The 22,051-nt window shown below is 41.6% G+C and overlaps 1 protein-coding gene across 4 annotated transcripts in view; it reads right to left on the bottom strand.

Moving 5' to 3' along the window:
• ZFYVE9 (zinc finger FYVE-type containing 9) overlaps positions 1-11,563 on the bottom strand; it is a 63,827-nt gene extending 52,264 nt beyond the window's left edge. For 3 of the 4 annotated variants that reach the window (XM_075508768.1, XM_075508767.1, XM_075508769.1), the window contains exon 1: positions 11,282-11,563. The gene's annotated coding sequence lies outside the window, so the exon portion shown is untranslated. The remainder of the gene's footprint in view (positions 1-11,281) is intronic. The other variant, XM_075508770.1, reaches the window with a different exon arrangement.
• Between the last annotated feature and the right edge of the window lie 10,488 nt (positions 11,564-22,051).

Below are 22,051 nucleotides of genomic sequence, written 5' to 3'. Positions count from 1 at the left end.
TTCCCATTAGCATTTTTATTTCTCCTATTGTGTTGACCTTTCTATTCATATCACGCCAAGATCAAACTTATATAGACACACACACACAATACTAACACATTGTAAAATATTGTTGTCTTGTCAAACGTAGCAAAGTTCACTCCCACATTTGTGATCATGATCTAACTACATTGCTGAAGCTCACAGTGCATGTCTCGAGTCATCTGTAACTTGTAACTCACTCAATACAACTCAGTACATCCACGGCAACAGTGCGTACTGAAACTGCCATTTCTGAGTATGATTCTCATTTATGCTGAGGTCCATTAACGTGCTTTTAACAGTGCTGAAGGGACTAAGCGCTAATCAACAGAAATGGTGAGTAACTTGCATTCAGATTCGCTGTAAAGTTTTTTTTTTAATTGCTCCAGTGGTGCAATATACCAATCAGGACATCTATTTAAAATTTATGTAAGACTCAGAAAAGTTCTAGTTATAAAACTAAGTGCCCATAATTCTGTATCATTGTTGGCAGTCACAGGAAATAAAGGCATACCAGATAAAAACCAAAAAATTCAAAAACATTCATTATTAATGAGTCAAAATATAGTTTTCAGAAATCATATAGAGCTCTAGGAACACTAAATCCTCCTAAACTCAGATGCAACGTTTCTCAGATAGTCCCAAACTGAAAAAGCTCAGCCACTTCTTTTGTCCACTGATACAGTGGTTGATTCTGCTCAGCCATGAATCCCTACCTGTTTTCTTTACTTCTCCTTCTTAGACTGTAGTATACTCTTGTGCTCTGTTTTCTTCATCTGTTAGTCTTATTTTCCCTTACCAAACACATTCCTTCCTCATTCACTTCTTCCTACATCCGTTTTCTTTCTCGCTACCCATGCTTCCTTCCTTCCTTCTCTGACAAAAAAATGAGAAACCCTATATTCAGATCTACTGGTATAAACTAGTTGTAAACAACCTTATTAACCACATGATATTATTCCTCACTTCTAGGAATGGTGGGAACAAACCCAAGAGCGATGGTGATGCCTCCACTTTGCAAACATAAATGAAAGTCTTTAGACGAAACAGCCACCGAAAAAGAAAAAACCACTGGCCAAAATAACAGTCAAAACATAAGACATCACTGTAACTGTCAACCTGCCTTCTACCAATCCTCATTATTTACTGTCGCCATGGCTCCTTCATGAATTCATTTAAACCCTCAGCCTTTTAGACTGTGAAATACAATTTTTGACACATACACATACTGGGTATTCAACATTCAGGATCACAGCTACCTGCTTCCCTCAAGCATCTATGTATTTGAAACCTCTAGTTAAGACAAGTTTTATTAACTACATAGGAGCCACTGTTTATACAATGTAGAAGGTACAACTGCATCTGCATGCCATCTTTACAGAAATGAAGCTTAACGGGAAAAATAAAAAGAGAAAATGTAACCACAAAGGGCATTATAGGAAAAGAATGAGGGAACAAAACCACTACATATACACCTATCTATTGCCATTGAGTCTCAAGAAACAATTTCTAATTCTCGTCACAATAAAACCCATGTTCATTCTACAGGAACATACAAAAAAAATCTATGTGCAAATTCCAGCAATGCATTTTACAGGTGACTTGTTAACTAAAACTAAGGTAAATACAATATAGAGGCTATTATGCCAGTACACTAATATGATTACTTGAAAGCACAAAAGTACATAGGTAGATTGGTGCTTAAAATTAAGTAATGATCTTTTAAAGTTACATTTATAAAAGAATCAAGAAAGAACTGTGAAATACATGAAGTATACTGGTGTTTTATTCAGCCTTCATCGTTTATACAAAAACACAGTATAAAATTCCTACAATCAATGCAATTTGATGTTTAAGAGGCTCTTTCAATATAAATACTATTTAAAGCAATACGTTAATAATATAACCTAAGAAGTGGGCTTTGCACATACTTTCAAGTTCACCAAGTAAGAGATCGTTAAAATACTCATTTTGCATTAACCAATATAGCAAACACAATTGTGCTCATTTTGGCTGGGATAGAGTTAATTTTCTTCACAGTAGGTAGTATGGGGCTATGTTTTGGATTTGTGCTGGAAACAGTGCTGATAACACAGAGATGTTTCTGTTACTGCTGAGCAGTGCTCACACAGTGTCAAGGCCTTTTCTGCTCCTCACCCCACCCCACCAGGGAGGAGGCTGGGGGTGCACAAGAAGCTGGGAGGGGACACAGCTGGGACAGCTGACCCCAACTGACCAAAGGGCTATTCCATACCATATGACATCATGCTCAGCATATAAAGCTGGGGGAAGAAGAAGGAAGGGGGGGACGTTTGGAGTGATGGCGTTTTGTCTTCCCAAGTAACTGTTACACGTGATGGAGCTTTCCTGGAGATGGCTGAACACCTGCCTGCCAATGGGAAGGCGTGAATAAATTCCTTGTTTTGCTTTGCTTGCATGCACGGCTTTTGCTTTACCTCTGAAACTGTCTTTATCTCAGCCCACGAGTTTTCTCACTTTCACCCTTCCAATTCTCTCCCCCATCCCACCGGAGGGGAGCGAGCGAGCGACTGTGTGGGGCTTAGTTGCTGGCTGGGGTTAAACCATGACAGCAATGCTAAGTTTGTAACATGATGACAACCAACATGCTCTGCTGAACTATCAAACTGGCCAGCAAACAGAAACAGTAGCTATATACTGAAGTATAAGCCCCAAAACAGGTACAGATCAGATACCTGTGCCTTTCTCTACAAAACGCAAGTCTCAGAAGCAAGCTGTAGCATGTATTTCTACAGTATTGCAGAAGAACATGCAATTTCAAAAAGACTGCTAGATAAATGAAAAAAAAAATTGTAGGCAAAGAGGGAACTTTCCTCTTACGCGATCTCAATTCATATTAAATGTTCATTTATCTGCATTACAGTGCAGATAGGGAATAAAAAATTACATTGACATGATTGGTTTGCTGGGTATATTTTAACCATGTAACTTTTGAGTATTCTCCACCCTACAAAGAAAACTCAGTATTCACAGTCTCAGTAACACAAATAAGAAGAGGACTTATGTACTGGTAAGGGTTCAGTTACCATCACTTTTCGAGTGTTGTATTTTTAATCTGATCTCCTACAGAAATGAAGATTATGGGATCATATTGTTCACTTACTATTTTTTATGCTCATCTTTTCCAAAAAAATATACGTTCATGAAGATTAGTATCTGCACAGTAAAAACAAATCCAAATGACTGTCCTCCAAGGGAAAAGCAAACTGCTATATGTATTTTTGGCAGCAACCTGCTGGGCAATCAATACCCACACAGCTCTGGAAAAAACAGAATTATGGTGATATGTGAGAAAGCTGGGGTTATTGCAGAGGGGGAAGGAAAGGAAGAGAGACTAAGGGGCAAAAGGATTTAAATCTACAGAAAAACAAGCTTCTTCAATTCCACTGATGGTGGAACAATATGCTTACTGATAAAGTATCTCAAAGGACTTGGGTACATATAACATCAGATTCAGTTTACACTATAAAACTCATTCAACAGATCTTCTAATTCAAAACAAAACATAGTTCTCTCCATCTCTAGATCTTGTAAGAATTTCCCTGCTACTTACAAAATCTTTCACAAATTCTAAAGAATTATCGGTGGAAAGTAAGTCCCAGCCATCAGAAACAAATCTGGATTTAGATTCCCATTGTTTCAGCTAGAGTGATGGGAGCTCCTTTATCACTGGACCTGCACACAGCACTGACTCAACGCAAGAACCACTAAGCTCTTTTGAGCATCAGCTTAATCAAGCCCAGTTCTCAGTTCTCAGTCTTGCATGACACCAGGCAACATGCTCCCTGGATCTGTGATGTCCTAAGAAGACAGGTAAGCATTATCCCTATTCAACAGTTAGTGGAACTGACACACGTAGAGATCCAAGATATATGCTCTTCTCTTTCATATCATGCTTATTTAAGAAATCACCAGCACCAGATATCCACCTGTCATGGTTTAACCCCGGCTGGCAACTAAGCACCACATAGCCTCTCGCTTGCTCCCCCCACAGCAGGATGGGGGAGAGAATCGGAAGGGTAAATGTGAGAAAACTCGTGGGTTGAGATAAAGACAGTTTCATAGGTAAAGCAAAAGCTGCACACGCAAGCAAAGCAAAACAAGGAATTCATTCGCTACTTCCCATCGGCAGGCAGGTGTTCAGCCATCTCCAGGAAAGCAGGGCTCCATCATGCATAACGGTTACTTGGGAAGACAAAACGCCATCACTCCAAACGTCCCCCCTTCCTTCTTCCCCAGCTTTATATGCTGAGCATGATGTCATATGGTATGGAATAGCCCTTTGGTCAGTTGGGGTCAGCTGTCCTGGCTGTGTCCCCTCCCAACTTCTTGTGTACCTGGCAGAGCATGGGAAGCTGAAAAGTCCTTGATTTAGTATAAGCACTACTTAGCAACAACTAAAACATCTCTGTGTTATCAACAGTATTTTCAGCACAAATCCAAAATATAGCCTCATACTAGCTACTGTAAAGAAAATTAACTCTATCCCAGCCAAAACCAGCATAGCACCCCTTTTCTGCAATATATTACTGAGCCCCACTTGCCTTTCCTTCTCTACAACACAAGCAGAAAAAGCAAATGTGCTACCTCTTCGGTCACAATTTTGTTTAAACTGATATGCAAAGCTCAGAGCTGCAGAACTTGAAGAAGGAATACAAATTTAATTCTGCCAGGCCTCTTCAGCAGATGACTGGGGCAGGGATTACCTAAGTCACCCCCACACAGATCATCAAAGTCTACCTCAGAGATACTGGATGTGCAGCACACCCAAGATCAGAAAGAGGTCTGAGCACAACACAGACCAGAAGAATCTGGATCACCAGAAACTGGGCCCCATATTTTACTGCTGATGACACCATTCTTAAACCTTCCTCTTAAAATCCAAGAATTCAAAAAAATGACAGAAACAAAAAATAATCAAAGCTGTTGAAGAAGAAAAGGAAACAGATCAGAGAACAGTTTCATTGTCCAGGTTAAAAGAAATGTAAGAAAAGTACAGTAAATAATAACTAAGAAACAAAAACCTCACAGATCTGAAAATATCTGCAATTTTTGTCCTGTAGTATCTCCCAAACTTCCAATAATGTTACTGGCCATCCAACCAAGCAATACATTTTATGCATATTCACATGATTTGCCAATTCTTCTTGAATTTATAACAACTATATTCACTATAAATTCATAGTTTCAAATGGCTTGGCCTTTATTTTAGTGATCCTAAATCAATCATCTAGATCACACTTGGAGTGCAAACAGGTAAGTCAACATGTACGCTGAGTTCAAAGCAGAGTTTTGACACTACAAAACTGAATCTAGAAATAGAAAAGCTCCTCTAATAGTCAGTGTCATTCACAGATAAAGAAGCTATTATGCAATTTAGAAAGCTCTTTGATCTGCTTCTTACGCTGAACATTACCAACTCCTTTCAAGTTCATCATTCTACTTTTTAGAAAAATGTTCCACTATATGTTCCTCCATTGATAACCTTCTATGAATTTTCTAATATATTTCACCCATATTACTTTTCCAAATAAAATTTTAAACGTAGAGTGAAATATCAATGTTGTACTCAGAGCATGTGTATAAAGATTGAGTTCTATTATAAAAAAAGGCTTCAGTATATCATAGAAATAAACAAAAACTTTCATACTACAGTAATGTTAAAAATGGCAAGAATCCAGAAGTAAGGCTGATAAGTATTACTAGGGCAGCTACGGCACTTCTGTAATTGATAGAGCACACGTGAATGTCTGACATAAGTATGGCCTAATTTCAAATTATCACCTGATAGGAAATGACCTCTGGATCCTTTGTATGCTGGGAAGAGGGAAGGACAGGTTCCTCCCAGCTACTACTTCACTAACAAAAGACAGGCACCACACTTAAGACATATACCAAACATTTTGCCTTTTTATGCAGGACCACAACTGCTCTTTGGCAAAAATGAAGTACAAGAAGACAGTAAGACCCACAATGAAACATTACCAGTAAGTATAGTAATAATTCGGTAGATAGCATGTCTTTTCTAACTCTTAACTGGACAAGGGATTTTCTCAACGCAAGCAAAGGCTCAAAATATTTCCAGCATCTCTGATCATGCCTAATTCCTCTGTCACTAACAAATAATAGCTGGGGAACGGTCCTAAAATAGTTACCAAACTGAAATCTACAACACAGAAGTATTTTCATACATAGATAATAGCAGAAAAAAACAGTTCCAGTTTTGTCTACATTAGGCTTTAGTGCTTTTTTCTAACTACTGCGAACGCCAGTTCAGCTCAAGCCAGGCCAAAAACCGGGAAGACACTAGTGAAGAAACATTACTGCATTATTTTATATACAAAGCCATACCCTAAACCAGGATTCAGCATCACTATCTAAAGTATCAGTTGATGTCTCAAGCCTCCACTAGAAAGCTTTCCACCTTTGTTACTACATTGGAACCAAACCAGTAACAGAAATCCAACAAAACAATTCTAAGAAAAATTATTAACTGGCAATACCTCTTCCAGTTGTAAAGTCCCACTCAACTTCATTATACAATCAATCTCTTAAAAAAATTCATCAAGCTTCCTGTTGATATGAAAAGGAGGGGGGGAAAGTATAGAAAACAGAAGCAAAATATATACTAGTAGCATGCAGCACAATTCTTGATAGAAAAACCTAGATGATCCCAGCAGAGTATACCGGAATGCTTCTGGACCTTCAGTGTATTCGCTTAAACAACTGATACTATGGGGACCCCATTGACTCATAAGGTAGATTTGTAGCTTCATTTGCCATTAAAATATCAGAGATACAAGTCACATTAACATATAGCATACAAGACAAAGATATTTATATATTCTCTATACAGCATAGAGACAGAATATAGACGGTACAGCCATTAGCATTATCTGCAAATAATTCAATACGAAGGTTAGTAATTGCTACTTAAGAACATAGGGACAAACAAAAAACCAATGCAAGTGGAAATCCAACACTGAAGTCCATGTTTTCATTTGCCCAACATACAGGGGACACTGGGGAAAGAATATGTGAAAAGTTTAATATATGGACACCAAAACTTCAAAACATAACATATGGTCAGACTGCCACATATTGACATTTCCAAATTATCAAATTTTACATGGAAGCAAAACAACATTGAAGTTTCTTTAAGCTCTCTTCTCACTGGCCTTCATAACTAAGACAACTATTGCCTTAGTTTATACTTAGACTGAAGATATCACGCAAACTATTCAGAGAGCACGCTAGCTCCACACTTTCTAAAACACAGAAAATCTACAGACTGTGACCCTACACCTGTTTTTCACATAGTTTATCACTTTTCTACTTTTTTTTTTGCCTTTTTTTTTTTTACTTTAACAGAACTATGCCTGTGTAAAATTCAACTGACTGGACTTGCTTCTTTAAGTCAGCTCCCACTTGAGCAGATCGAGATGAAAGAATACAGAAGGAATAATCTACTCAGTGTTGTCACCCATAAGTTTCTGGCCACGCATTGTTTGTCTTTAACCTATGTTTTTAAATTAATTAGATTTCTCTAGTAACGAGCTTTAAAATAGTTTAAGTGACCCTTTATGGATTTCGTCTACCATTCACCTTCAGCCTGCTTGATGCTGATGTACTAGTTGGAGGGTTGTTATTTCTGAAAAATAATTATCAATATTACACATTTCTACTTATCTCTTCTAGCAATACAACAACAATAATTACTGTTGTAATATTCCAGTAATAAACAATACAGGAAAGACGCAGTGAAAGAATACATATAAACTCGCCTTAAAAGTATTTTTCCTATTCCACCTCTCTGCTATGGCAGTCTGAATAGCAGCATTCCTAAATATCCCAAACTCCGCATGTGTATGATGCAAAAGGGAGAAAACACCATAAAGCACATTCAGGAACAAATACCTGTCAAAGCCAAAAGCACTGACTGCAGCATTCCATTAATGCCAATGAAAAGGTCCTGGGATCTGCAATGTCTTGTAATTTTCTCTAGAAACTAACATTTAAGGGAATGACATGGCTTAATACCCTTGGTATGACACTCATGCTCATTCTTTCCCACAAACACTAGCCAAGAATTATATTCATTAAGATTTAACAGGGCACCTTAAAATCTACAAATGTTCAATGTCTAAAAAGAATCTCAACAGCTAAATTAAAAAAAAGAAATTGTGTTACGCTTTAGTCTCAATTAAGTGAAACCCAGCCAACCAAACAATAAGTAGGAAAGCACTTTATTTGTCTGTAAAAATAGAATCATTTCTATCTATAAAATAAATAATAATTATTGTTATATAAAATATATTTTTATGTATTATGATAAGTCATTTACTTTTATCACACTGATTTTTCAAAGTGTACTATTCTTTTGATAGCTATATAGCGTATTTTGCTCTAGTCACTAGTCAAATAAATTAGTATGAATATGTATCCTGAATCCTAATTTAAGTAGAAACTACTATGTCAGTGAAGGATATTTGATACATCTTTTAAAACTTCCCATCCATTTACATTAATTGATGTAATTTTCCCAGTGTTGCAAGATGTGGCCAACACGTAAAGCCAACACAGTATTAAAAGCTGTTTCTATCACCTAAAACTCAATACTTTAACTTACTTTCAGCCATTTACTCTTGGCTACATATTTCTTATCAATATAAAAAGCTTTGTGAAGTTTTAGTATCGTTGACACATTTCTCAATGCTTCACAAAAACAACAGGAGGGAAAACTGAGCACGTTAGTTCACATTTCTATTCATTTCCAAGTTCAAGTCTCATAAAGAATCACAAATAGAGCTCTAAAACAGGCCACCTTTCAATTTCTTTAGAGACTTTAATCTTAATCACAGTTAAAAAAATAAACAGTAGCCTTTATATAAAACTTTCAAAGTAGTCTATGAATATACCTGTGTCTTCCAATAACGTTCTGGGAAAGATGGCCGATTCATCAGCACACAGACTAACTGTGCACTGAAACTATTATCCCTCATCTGATTTTCTGTCAAGAAACTCACTTTTATTTGGAAGATTCTCAGCTTAGTGCATCAAAAAGATTTTTCTGATCAACAAAGTATGAATACACAACTTATTCCCAAAATCTATTTCTTTTCGGCCAACTTTTATTCAAAATCAAAACTTCACTCTACTCGTTTTGCAAAATAACTTCCAGGTAATTTTTTATAGACAGCCTGTAAACCAGAAAACTAGCAAGCTATTTTCTGCTAAAGTTGGCACAGCTAGTGGACAGGCAGCAACAGACATTAAAAGCTTATCATTTTTTGGCTACAAGTTTTAATACTGCATCTTTGTTCAGTCTCTACCTTTGTTACCTGAGACAATCACAGTCAGACTTCATGCCAAACTAAAAAAACTGTATTTCATCTCAGTCTTAGCCTCAGGCCTCAGATCCTGAAATGTGCGTTTGAAAGTATTTAATCCCCAGCCTAATAACTGACTCAAAGCTAACACAAAAATAACACCCAATATCAGGACTCAGCACTGCAGTTTTGGGGTGGTTTTCTTCCTTTTTCACACACTAAAGAAGGCACCATAAAGCAATGGACAATCAGAGATTCAATCACAATGTGTCAGAACATGGTAACTTGTTAGGTGTAGATCAGGGCTTGAATTAGAGGCAGGCTTGCTTGAGATTTTAGGCCTTTATTCAGCTTCCATTTCAGATTCCCCGAACCTCTGAAGAGATTTTTAATTTTGTCTCCCTTGGGTCAAGGAGACTGTTCTTCTCATTTTCTATCACATGCCATAACTTTATAAAAAGAACTGCACTAGTGGGCTCAGGCAGTAACAAAGGATTTTGCTGTTATTTCAACCACTGAAGGTGCATCTAAAATCTGGATTCGTTCCATGCAATCAAAAATGATTTGCTAATAAAAGTTAATTACAATGTTTTAAAACACTGCTCAGTCAGTAAAATGCTGCCTAAAGAAAAAAGCTTTTATTCAAGTAGAGCATATTTTATTATTATTATTTTACTTGTTTATACAGGGCCCCTTCCACTTTGGGACTCAGCCTGGACCGAAATATTGAGGGTAGTGTTATTCAGAAATTCTAATCTAATACAACCGTACTTAATAAAAAGATTGCCAGAATTTGAGATTCCATATTCAGTCAACTTCTAATATTTGAACTGAATGAATATGTGTAAAAATTAAACCCTCTGAAAAACCTCTGTCACAAAACAATCAGGAATATCTTGTCTATAAATAAACAAGATAGTTAACACGAAAACATAAAGTCTATCAATTCCCATCTGCTACTTGTTTCTCGGTCTGGTTAACAAGATAAAAACAGTTCTTCAGCCACCCTCCATCATATGCACCTATTTAACTGTAACATTTATGAGCAAGTAACTAACCCACCTCTGCAAAAAGTCTGACATGCCAAGAGTGCCAGTTATTCTTGGAGTGAGACATGACCACAGTTTCACGTAATTAGAGATGTTATAAAACGCATCCCGCCCGCTCGCCCCATCCCCCTCCACCACTACCACCATTGCAGGAGTGACTTGTTACACATCGCGATGAGCAAGTAACATTCCCTGCCCGGGGAGAGAGCGGAGATCAGGCCATAAAAAGGGCACGAGATGCAAACAGGGATCCTCCCCTCTCCGGGCCGGGAGCCGAGGCTGCCCGCTGGCTACCGTGCGCACGGCGCGGCCCGGGGGCGCTGGCCGACTCGGGGAACAGCCTCGCCTTGCCCCGCGCCGGCACCGGCGGCACACGGGGGGTCCTGGGGGGGGGAGCCCCGATGGAGGACGACAAGAGCTCGTTCCCCTTCTCCAGGATCGCCGGCGCTGGGAGAAAGGCGCCCCGGCCGCGCCGAGCAGGGGGTCACCCAGTCCAGGCACCCGGCGAGCGGCACCCGGGGACGGAGGGGAATCGCGGGGAGGGGGCTCGGAGGACCAGCCCCGCCGCCAGTGCGGGCTAAGGGGCGATAGCTGCCTTCCCCCTCGGCGGCGAGGCGCCTCTCCCCTTGGCGGTGTGCGGGGGAGAAGGGCGGCGGGGTGAGGGGGCACCCGGAGCCCCCAGGCCCTGGGTCGGGGCGGTGGCGGCGACACGGCGGCTCCGCTGAGGCGTCGGAGCCCTCCCCGCCCGCCCGCGGGGCCTCGCACCGGGAGGCAAGGGCCTGGGGAGCGGGATACCCCGGCCTCCCGGGCCTGGGGGCGGAGGGCTGGGCGCCTCTCACTCACCTCGAGAGGCAGCAGGCGCCGCCGGGTCTGCATGGCGAGGGGGATCCCCCGGGGCCGCGCTCCGCCGCCGCCGCCGCTCGCTCCCGGGCGGGCCCCGCAGACCCCGCGAGCGCTGGAGAGGCCGGCGCCCGCCCTCACCGCCTGCCAGCCGGGCTCGCTCGCTGGCTCCGCGGCCAAGGCCGCCGCAGCTACCGGCAGCCAGCGCCCCCTGGCCGGCCCCAGAGGCAGCGCACGGCACTGCGGCACCGCCGGGGAGGCAGTGCGGAGCCTGCCGCACCCCCGCCCCGCGGCGCGGGGGGCCGGGCAGGCCGCGCCGCCACCTCCGGCCCGGCCGCCTACCGCCGGGCGTCACGGGCGGAGAGCGGGAGGAGTCACCCGGCGCAGGGGGACGCACCGCCGCTCCGCGGAGGGAGCCTGCCCGATCACCCCCCGCGGGGTCCCGCCAAGCCTGCGAACCGCGGGCCACCACCGAGCCCGCGCGGCCCCGCGGCCAGGGCCTCCCGCGCACACACACTCACACACACACACGGAGGGCGGCACCGGGGGCGCGCCGCAGACCAACGGCAGGCAGCCCGGCAGAGGGGCTGCGTGAGGCGCGGAGCCGTGCCGCTGCCCACGCCGCGGGGAGGCACCCATCGCTGCCCGGGCGCTGCGCGGCGCAGTGGTGTGCCGTCGGCCGAGAGAGGTACCTCGCAGCCGGCTGCAACTGCACCTACACACTGTGGGCAGAAGGATTCGCGGCTGGGAGCCCTTCGTATTTTATTTCGCCATTTCATATTGAATACCTTCCTAATCAGAGAGGGACATCCTATCCTGTGGGACACCCTCAGCCGCCCGTGCACGCCCACACGGCCACCCTGAGGGGTGCATGGGTGCGCAGACACGCAGCCATCCGCTCAAAGACACGTTAACTCTTCAGAAAAGCAGGATTCCAGAAAAAAACCCACGCTCGTTCCTCACAGAAACAGTCTCAGAAGTGCGATGGCAAACTGACAGGTTATGCCAAACCATAGCTATGCGCCCGGAGCCTCACCGATTCTCTCTCAGGAGGAGGCGGCCACCCGGTCCCGGGAGCGGGACACCCTTCCCCGCCTGGCTGCAGGCACTCGGGAACTCGAGGAAATGTCACTTTCTCCGGGTGACATGCGGCGGTGCTCCGGCTCCGCCGGGGCGAGGGGTGGGGAGGGGGCGGCCAGCCCCGCGCTGCCGTACGCGGCTACAGCGCGCACAGCCGCCCTCTGCTGGGCGGAGGGCAGCGGCCCTCGCCAACGCCTCACGCCCCTCTAACGCCTCGCCCCGCGTGCGGCCTCACCCTTCCCGCGCGAACGCTCATCGCCTCACCCCTCGCCTCAGGAACGCCTCCCCGCGGCTCCGCCTCACGAACGGCTCGCCCCGAGCCGGGGGAAGGGGAAAGAGCCGCCATCCCCTCACCTTCGGACAGCGCTCTGGCCTCCTCCCAGCTGCAGCGGAGCGCCATGTCACCCCTAGGAGGGAGGGAAAGGCGAGTGTGGTGACTGCTAATGCAGTTGCACTGCCATTCCCGCTTCTCAGGTCTTCGCACTTGCAGGCTATCACTTTCCAGCAGGTTAGGCTTCTCCATTAACTTCCTACATATGGCAGTGAATACGGTGTAATGAGCGCCGGTGATAAAATCTAGGGCTTCTTGCTCCAAGAGCATCAGCCCATCCTACTTGAAATGAAAGGGAAGCACTTAATGTTTATTCATTGATTCTGGTAGAACTATGTGCTTTTCAAGCAGAAAATACAAGATACTCCCAATCAACTGAATCATCAATCCATGGGCAAAGAGCTGAGGAGATAAAAAATGCTAATCATTGCTGGTAGTAGCATGCTAATGGAGATAGAATTTATTTTCTCCCATAAAGCATTCCCGGTTAACCCCAATTTGCTATGTCTTTAGCAATTAGTGGTGTCATGCTTGTAAAGCACAGATGAGGAGTTCAGATCAGTCCAATACACAATTACTGTCCTCAGAACAATTCTCATGAAACACCTCAGACTGCTAAGCACACAATATGCCTGACAAACAAAAAGGAAATAAATTAAAGGGTGAGCAATGTAACACTTTGTACCCTCTGGCCAAATGCATGCAAGTGCATAGGTTTGCCATCTACCTATGTCTCACAGAGGCATATCACTACCATAATTTTGTTCTACTTTAATCCCTCTGCATACAGCCATTCATTGGAATGTTTTCTCACCAAACACTGAGAGTTTTTACCTGAAGGATATCATAGTTGGCTGTTTTGCAAGAAGGCTTTCTCATGAAAGCATGCAAAAAGGAATTAGGAAAATTGGGAAAGATCTCTCTGAGTTAAGGTGATGGGATATGGTCTCATGCCCCATGCCTCCTTAGCTCTCTGTATGTATCTTGGATGCCACATGACTTGTTCCCAATGAAGATGTATCTAGAGGAGCAAGAACTCAGCAAAACTCAGGTTGCTGCTCCGGGCAGTTGTGGTGCCAGACACCTGAGCTTAAAGCAGGGAGATTGCCTATCCTGTATTCTCAGTGTGCTCCCTCTGCTAATGTCCAAACAGGAAACATTTGGGTAAGGATAGTGAGAAACACTATATACAAACCAAATCAATAATTTTGATCCCAAGCCCCAGCAAGGCTATAAGACATGGACCGTGACCTTCTACTTGGCACATTCTGTGCAAGTGTCAGAGTTACAAATTCTCCAAAAAATATCTTCAGCTCTTCCATGTACATCAGCCTCATATCAGTGAGCCTCTACAGCATTGTCAGAAGAAATCATGCCTAATAGTACCCCCACATGATAGCATGGACATTTGGTATTGAGTTTGCCACCTCTTTTCCCAAGTCTTTTACCATCTTTGCCCAGCTCTTTATGAGAAGCTACCAAGGAAGAGGCATGAAGGAGAGCATATAGAAGAGGAGACTCCAATTTGCAAAAGGCAGGGAACTGGAAAGTGAGTGAGAAGACCACAGTTAGAAAGGTGAGGGGAAGCTATGAGATGTCCTAGTTGAAGGGGGCCAGCAGAGAGTTCCAGGGTCAATACAAAGATGTGTATCCAAAACAACCTATGTACACTGGGAGCTAGGAGTTATGGGCAATTGGTACAAGATTCAAAATGATGCAAGAGTAATCTATGAACAACAAAGTTAAGGACAAATAAGAGGATTTTTTAACTACTTGGTGAAACTTGCAGAAACTTGGGGAAAAGGGAAGCTTAGTAATGGCTTCAGACTGTTACTAGATGGAAATAGTAGAACAATTAACAATACTGTAGGAAAGGCAGAAGAGCTCAATAACTATTTCTGGTCTGTATTTGGGGAAGAGCCAGATGATATACGAATATCACATGATGATGATGAAATACATTCCATTACAACAGGCACTGAGGAGGATGTTAAACAGAAGCTAATAAAGTTGGGCATCAGCAGGTCTAGGTAACTTGCATCCAAAAGTTTTAAAAGCACTGGCACAGAGTATCTTTAGACCATTAATGTTGATTTTCAATAAATCTTGGAACACTGTTAAAGTTCTAGAGGACTGGATGCAATATTGTACCAATATTTTAAAAGCGTAAACAAGGTGACCAGGGTAATTATGACCTGTCAGCCTGACAAGAATTCTGTGTAATATAATGGGACATTATCTACATTACTTGATTAAAAAAAGAATTAAAGGATGGAAACACAATAAATGCAAATTTATGTGGAAAATAAATCTTGCCAAAATAATTTGATTTTTAAATGGCATTACAAGTTTGGTTGATCAAGGTAAGTAGGTCTGCAAAATATTTGTTTTGGTAACTTGCAGCATTTTAATTAAGAAGCCAGAATGATACAGACTCATCACAGCACATATAAACTGTTCAAACTAGCTAACTGACAGTTACAAAGTGGGGAAATAAGAAATCATCATCGAAGAATGTATTTCTGGGTCCTATAGCAATTAGTTCTACACTATATTGTGTTGATATTAATGGCTCGAAGGAAAGCATAAAATCATCACTTACAAAGTTTGCAAGTGATGTAAGCAATAAGGAGTCATAAATAACAAATCATGATGTAAAGTATCTGAGACAGCTTGATAACAAGTAATATGCATCTGTACAGCCAAATGTAAAAACATGCACCAAAGAATAAAGACAGTGATTGCAGGATGAGAGAATTTGTGCTCTAACAAGTTAATGCTCAAAAACCTCGAGAGTCATCACAAATAATCAGAAGAAAATGAGCAGGTGGTGTGGTGCTGTGGCCAACAGGCTAATGCAATCCTTGGTTTTAGAAAGAGGAAAATATAGAAAGATGTCTTTATTTATTTTTCTGGTACTAGTCCAACTGCTCCTGAAGTCTGATATCCAAATTTCTTAATTCCTTAATAGAAGCTGAAAAAGAGATGGTTCAGAGAAGACCAATAAGAATGATTTAGATTGAAAGTGTAAATGTTCTGTCTATTTCAGTGTCAAAAAAGAAGATGAAGGGGTGACTCAATCACAGGTTTTAAGTACTTCCAAAATTCAGTGACTGTATGCTAAAGGCAGATGCATTCAGCTTCCTGGTGAGGTCTTCTACCAGTGAAGGTAATTAATCACTGAGACACTTTAGGGAGGAACAAGTTAGATTTCCCAGCAATGGAAATGTCAAAATAAAAATCAGGTGCTTTTAAAAACTATATTTTAACACAAGCAGGAGTTCAGTCCTGTAAGTCTGTTACCTGTGAGGTAAACTATGTGACTATGCGGATTCTGGTTACTAGTCTACGCAAACGTCTATTTCCTTGGGCACTAAGAAGTAACAACCTGTCATCCCTTTCAGCATCATCTGACACAGATCATGTGTTCTTGAGCACATGATGGGAGCAGCCCTGTGGATAGTAATGTTTACACTGGTTGAAGGGATGGGTGGACTTGTTCACAGAAGGCAAATCCTTTGAAGCATATTGCATACAAAGATAGCTTTTCTCACTCAAGAAGTCTGAGACATACATTGCTGGAAGCTGGGAGGTTGCTCCTGACAAGTGTGACTGTATGATTATCCTGCTACTAAACTCTTCCTCTGGCATCTGCTTCTGGCCACTGTCACAGGCAGGATACTGATCTTTCTCATGCCAAACAGTCTCTCAGGTCCACACCGAAGTTGATCCACCCCTGATCTCTGAACAGTGGAGTGGGAGTTTTAGTGGGAGCAGAGAATAGATGCTTGACAATAAATAGGCATAGGTGTAGGAGAAGGCAGGAACCAGGGGAGAGAAGAACAGGAACACTTAATATTAGGAGGTCAAAGACTGACTTGGTAGGGGATTGTACCTGAGGCTCTGGACCTCTCCAGAATCTGGCACTGATCAAAACATTCAGGAGGCTCGCAGTCTGATCTGGTATGATCAAACAACGAACATTTTGCAGCAAAATGTTCATTACTTTCCCAGTGTAGCCCCTGATACAAATACTCAGCCTTCTACTGATATGCAAGATCTCAGGTAGAAAAAGCTTTTGCTCTGAATCAAAGTGTCTAAACCTCTTGGGTGACTGAAGCTTTTATTCACAGTTCCATGGAATAAAATGTTGGCTTTTTTCCATAGAGTTGCTAGTAAGTGCTTGCATATCACACTCTGACAGAAACAATACTCTAAATGTTCATTACTGCCACCACTGCTAGTAGAGTGCTTAGTGACCATTTAACCAGTTTCTGTTGTAAAAAAACAACTCTCTGATCACACCCTTCCAAAGACACCAAGAGACCTGCAATGAAGGTTACAATGTCGTGATTTTGCCCTCTAATGACTAGTCCAGCTCCTGTGGCATCTGTCTTACTACATCTTTATTACCTCGTCAGCCTTGAATCTTTGATTTTTCTAATTTTTGTGCAGGCTTCATCCATTATACTCAAGTACTACCTGCACCAGAACAATCTGAATCAATAAAAATACTTGGCTAAACATCCTTAGAATCCTATATTAAGGTTAACTCAGTATTTAGTGAGTCATACAATAAAACCACTAATACATGGGCACTTAATTAATCTATGATGCATTTTCCACCAGATATGACTTAATCTCTAGAAAAGAAAAAGACCTGCTAGGTCACCATCTCAATGCATGGATCAATTTAGAGTCATTCCATGCTGAATACCTGTTCTTATTTTGTCCAGTTTAAATTTTAAACATGCCATGTATTCTTAGGAGTAAAAAAAAGGTGGCATTTTAATTGTTTCCAACAGTAAACTCACATAGATTATGTGTTGAAAAGGGAACATAACTGCTTCACTGTCTATGCTGGCTACATCTTGAAACATCCATCACTTTTCTCTCCATATTCCAGACACTGGCCCAGAGGTTCTAGAAGATCTGTGTCTGTATCTGTGCTAAACTTCTCTGTAAGCTTGAGCAAGGGCTTTGGACTTTAATTACATCTTGATTTTTTTCTTTTTCTCTCCCTCTGGCACCCATTTTAGCTTATTAGCCCAAGCTTCATAAGGAAACACTTATTCAATTAAATTGTTTGTCTTTCTCTTCCCCTCCCTCCTTCCCACATCTTTACAATCTCTTGGGCAATTTCTGCCACAGCTGAAGAAGTGGTAAGTCTCAAAGGAAATTAAGTTCTTACAAGTTTTGTGGCAATCCACGGCCAGACACAGAGGGGGCGAGCCAAAGCAAGTCCAGCTCAGCTGGTACATATTCAGTGTGGCAGCAGCCAGTTTGTTAATCAGTGCATGCTCTGGCTGCTCAGGCAGTATGTATGCACTACTGCATTACTCCCAGCATACGCTGTTTTGGCCTAGGAGCGTTGCAGGGAATGTGGAGGAAGCTGAGGTCATTGTGGTAGGAGGGTCATCATGGACGTGGCAGGGCTAGGGTTATTGCAAGGAAGAGATCAGAGTGTGAAGACACAAATCCGTGTGCAAACAAGGACTATTTTTCCAATACTCACAGGACAACTTTTCAAGGGTTGTTATTTGGACTCGGTATTTGAGACTGAGATGTGATACTTAGGTAATCTGAAAGCCTTTACTAAGCAAGAAGTCAAATTACAGGATTTAGTAGTCCCTGTTAACAAGAAAACAATAAACATTTGGATCATTTGATTCTTATTGTTTATTTTGCTATTCATCTGTATTTGGAAGCCCTGGAAATGCCTAAGTACCTTTCTGATTACATTCCTGGTCTGGCCAGAAGCTGGAAATGCCTTTAGTGAATACCCATGGGGTTTGAGTATTTGTGAGGGTGTTCCAGATGAACATGTCTGTGCTCAGTAACAAAAAACCCGCCAGGATTTGGAATCGGGAGAAACAGGTTCTTGTTCAACTCTTTAGCTGACTTGCTGAGTGACATTTAACCCGTCTGTTCCTCTCTCCTTGTGTGTACAGTTGAAGTCGTTATATTTACAGCATGAGTAAGTACTGCATGATACCTTATGAAGGTCTGTGAAATCACTTTGAGAGTCTCCTATGAAAAGTGTTATTATGATGATTAAATGAAAAACTATCATTTGGAAGATATGAAATCATCACCTAAATATGGGCTTTCTGGTTCACTGAAACAAAAGACCTTTGAGATTCAAAAATGAATAGGAGTTTGAAAGATTAGCTCCATCTACAGAAGTTCATCTTCCTAAATTGCTGAGAAATATGCATTTTCCATTTGAAGATCTGAAAGTACTTTACAAATAGTTGAAACCTGTTAGTCTCCTTGTGAGGATTAAGCAACCTGCTTCATATCGCTCAAAAAATGCATTTAAGAGTTTGGACTAGAATTGTAGAACTCCTGATTTTACATCCTATCCATGTATATTGGGATATCATTTGGCTGTGTTATTATTTGATTTGCTCAATCATATAAAACCTTCCATCTTTCAAAGATGATAGTACTCCAGGAATAATGTTGGAGCTGTGCCAGAGGATGGTGGAAGGTAGGAGAATTGAGGTTCTCATTGTTTGGATAAAAGTCATAATTCATGCCAGTTTGGTCTAAAAAGTCTGCCTTAAGTATGATATATTGGTGAGAAGGGAGGGACCAGCATATCTCACAACTTCTAGAAGGAAGTTTCTGAGTGGTTGATAGCCCTTTCTAAAAAGCCATATGCACTTTTCCATACATGCCACAGATACATTTATCTACACTTCATAGCCAATAGGAAGCACAGTGATGAAGAACAGGTGATTTTTAAACTGAGATTCTCCAAAACTAGACCAGATATGGGCCTACAAGAGAGCTTACAAACTCATAAAGTAGGTCTACATAAATAACAGTCTCAGGCATTTGTGTGGGCTTCAGTGAACGTACTCAGTGCTTAATGCACTCACTCGTAGAGGCAAGACTTATTCAATATGCTGGCTGAGAACAAACCGCATCAGACACTTCAGAAAGGAATTCCACCAGCAAACAGTAGCACAGAGGATGTTTTGTGGAGGATTTTTGAATTACTCTTTTTGTGAACAGAAACCCACTCCCTTGAATGTCAACACTTCCAATGCAAGGAAAATTCTAAGAACAAAACAATTTTACAGAAATTAAAACACTACAATTCAAACTCGATTTTAATTATATATAGTACAAAATAAAACTATTTCAAACTGAAAACTCATATCAACATAGACATTATTAAATAACCCATTATTAAGAATGTTGAAGTGATATCTTTTGATGTGAGAATCTTTTCTTCTGTTTCTTCCAACATAACTATATTCTTTGACCAAAAGAGCTGTCAGATTTTTTTACAGATTTGGTATAAATTAAATAAATCAGTTCATTGTTGTACTTATCTAATATAAATGGGCATGCATTTTATACAGAAAAAATATAATCCTTTTTAAATCCTGTTTTAATCTGTGATGTCTTGTAACAGTGAGTTCCACGCACTAATTGTGGTACTTCTTCTGAAGTATTTTCTTTCATCAACTGTAAATGCTCTACTGCACAATTTAACTTAATACCCTCTTTTCCTCATATGGGAACAATCAATTTTACTTTCTCTATATAATCCTCTATTCTGTTTATTTCTGCTATGTTCCTTCTGATTCATCTTTGTTCTGCAAAAATTATGACATTTTCAATTTCTCTTTAAATCACAAGTTTCTCTGCATCTTTATATGATGTCATTTTCAGCTTTTAGATCCTCAGTTAATATCCTTATTGACAGGCTGAGGGCTATGGCCAGAGCTGAGAGGGCCATGTCACCTAGTTAGAGAAGTATTGTCATACTCTTGGTGTTACTGCCCTCTCTTTTGAGGGGATAACAGTTATACAACAACAAGAGAGCTATCCACATATACACTAGACCAGCTGAAAAATCAGTTTTTCTTCTTGAATGGTCAAACCTGAAAGTTAACACATCCTTCTGGAACAGCCCTAGACATCTTTAACTTGCTTTTGTCAAAAACATTTAACATTCTGGAAAGTCACCTTAAACATAAGAATAAAAAATCTCTACTGTGAGCGTAGCCAAACACTGTCACAGGTTGCCCATAGAGGTTGTGGAGGCTCCACCCATGGAGATATTCAAAACCCTACTGGACACAGTCCTGGGTAACCTGCTCTAGCTGACCCTGCTTGAGCAGAGGGTTAGAGACCTCCAGAGATCACTTCCCACCTCAACCATTCTGTGATTATGTGAAAGGCACCTAAATATAAATCGAAGACCAAGGTGGGAACACAGACGAGGAAACCAGATTAAGGTCAGAAACTACTACTTCTGACTTCTTGTATAGCATATGCTGTAAGAGCAGCACCAAAGCGATGCATCCCATCTCCATGTGCCTTACAGACATTAGTGTGGAGCACTAGGGCCCTGAGAGGGAGTGCTACAATATAATTTTTTCTCAGTACTTTTCTCCAATCACCAATTCCTCCAGATCTGCAGGTCTGTGAACCTGAGGGAGGAGAGAGAAAGCTGCTGGTCTCAGTAGGAGAAGGGAGGACACAGAGGGAAAAGCCCAGTGAGTCCTTGGGCATAGGAAGGCAGAGGATGAGGGACAGAAGGAGCAGTGAGAGCACACATCTTGCATGAAGCTCATAGCTTCTGGTTGAGGTAGGAAATATGTTTCAGAAAAAGTCTTCAGTCCAAGTGTAGAGTTGTCAACATGTCTATGAACATGCAGTTACATATTTCCAGTATGGTTGGTTTTGTTGTTTGAGGATGTAAGTAAACAGAAGTATAAACCTTTATCTAGAATATATTTTTTTCTTTCAGTGTTTATGTGAAGGGTTTGATCTAATACATATACATGAATTTATCCTTTAGGTCTTTCTGGATTCAGAGGAGGAGCTGGGTTTTCTTTAGAAAGGAAAAGAACTGAAACTTGCTTGAAAGGAAGTGGTAGATGTAGTTGGCTCATTGTTATCTTAAGCATTTCCCTTCTTTGTTGTGCTGGAGATAAATGAATAGCTGCTATGCATGGACATACATGACTCTCAAGCTCTGGTTCATGATTTTTTGCAATTAAATAATTTAATGCATGATAGAGTCAAACTCCAGCAAAAGGGATTTTATTCTTGAAGGAATCCAGCAGGCACCACTTTTGCAACACTGTCTTGCGTTATCTGCTGTTGTCACACTGATCTTTTCCACCCTACTTCTCCTTAATGACAGTGGGTGCGGTGGGCATCAAAACCACCATCCTTTGTGCATGTGATGTTTTTAAGCTAAGCCTTTTAAAGGAGAAAGGCTCACACATCTGTGCTGCAGATGCAGCTACATCTTGCTCTCCTTTTGAACAATTTAGGAATATGGTGCTTGAGTTCAACCACACTTGAAAGAGGCAACTGGTGACTGCTATAGG

Source organism: Mycteria americana, chromosome 7, assembly GCF_035582795.1.
Source record: "Mycteria americana isolate JAX WOST 10 ecotype Jacksonville Zoo and Gardens chromosome 7, USCA_MyAme_1.0, whole genome shotgun sequence".
Taxonomy (NCBI): domain Eukaryota; kingdom Metazoa; phylum Chordata; class Aves; order Ciconiiformes; family Ciconiidae; genus Mycteria; species Mycteria americana.
Note: the sequence above shows the minus strand (reverse complement) of the source record. Positions and strands in the feature narration are given on the sequence as shown.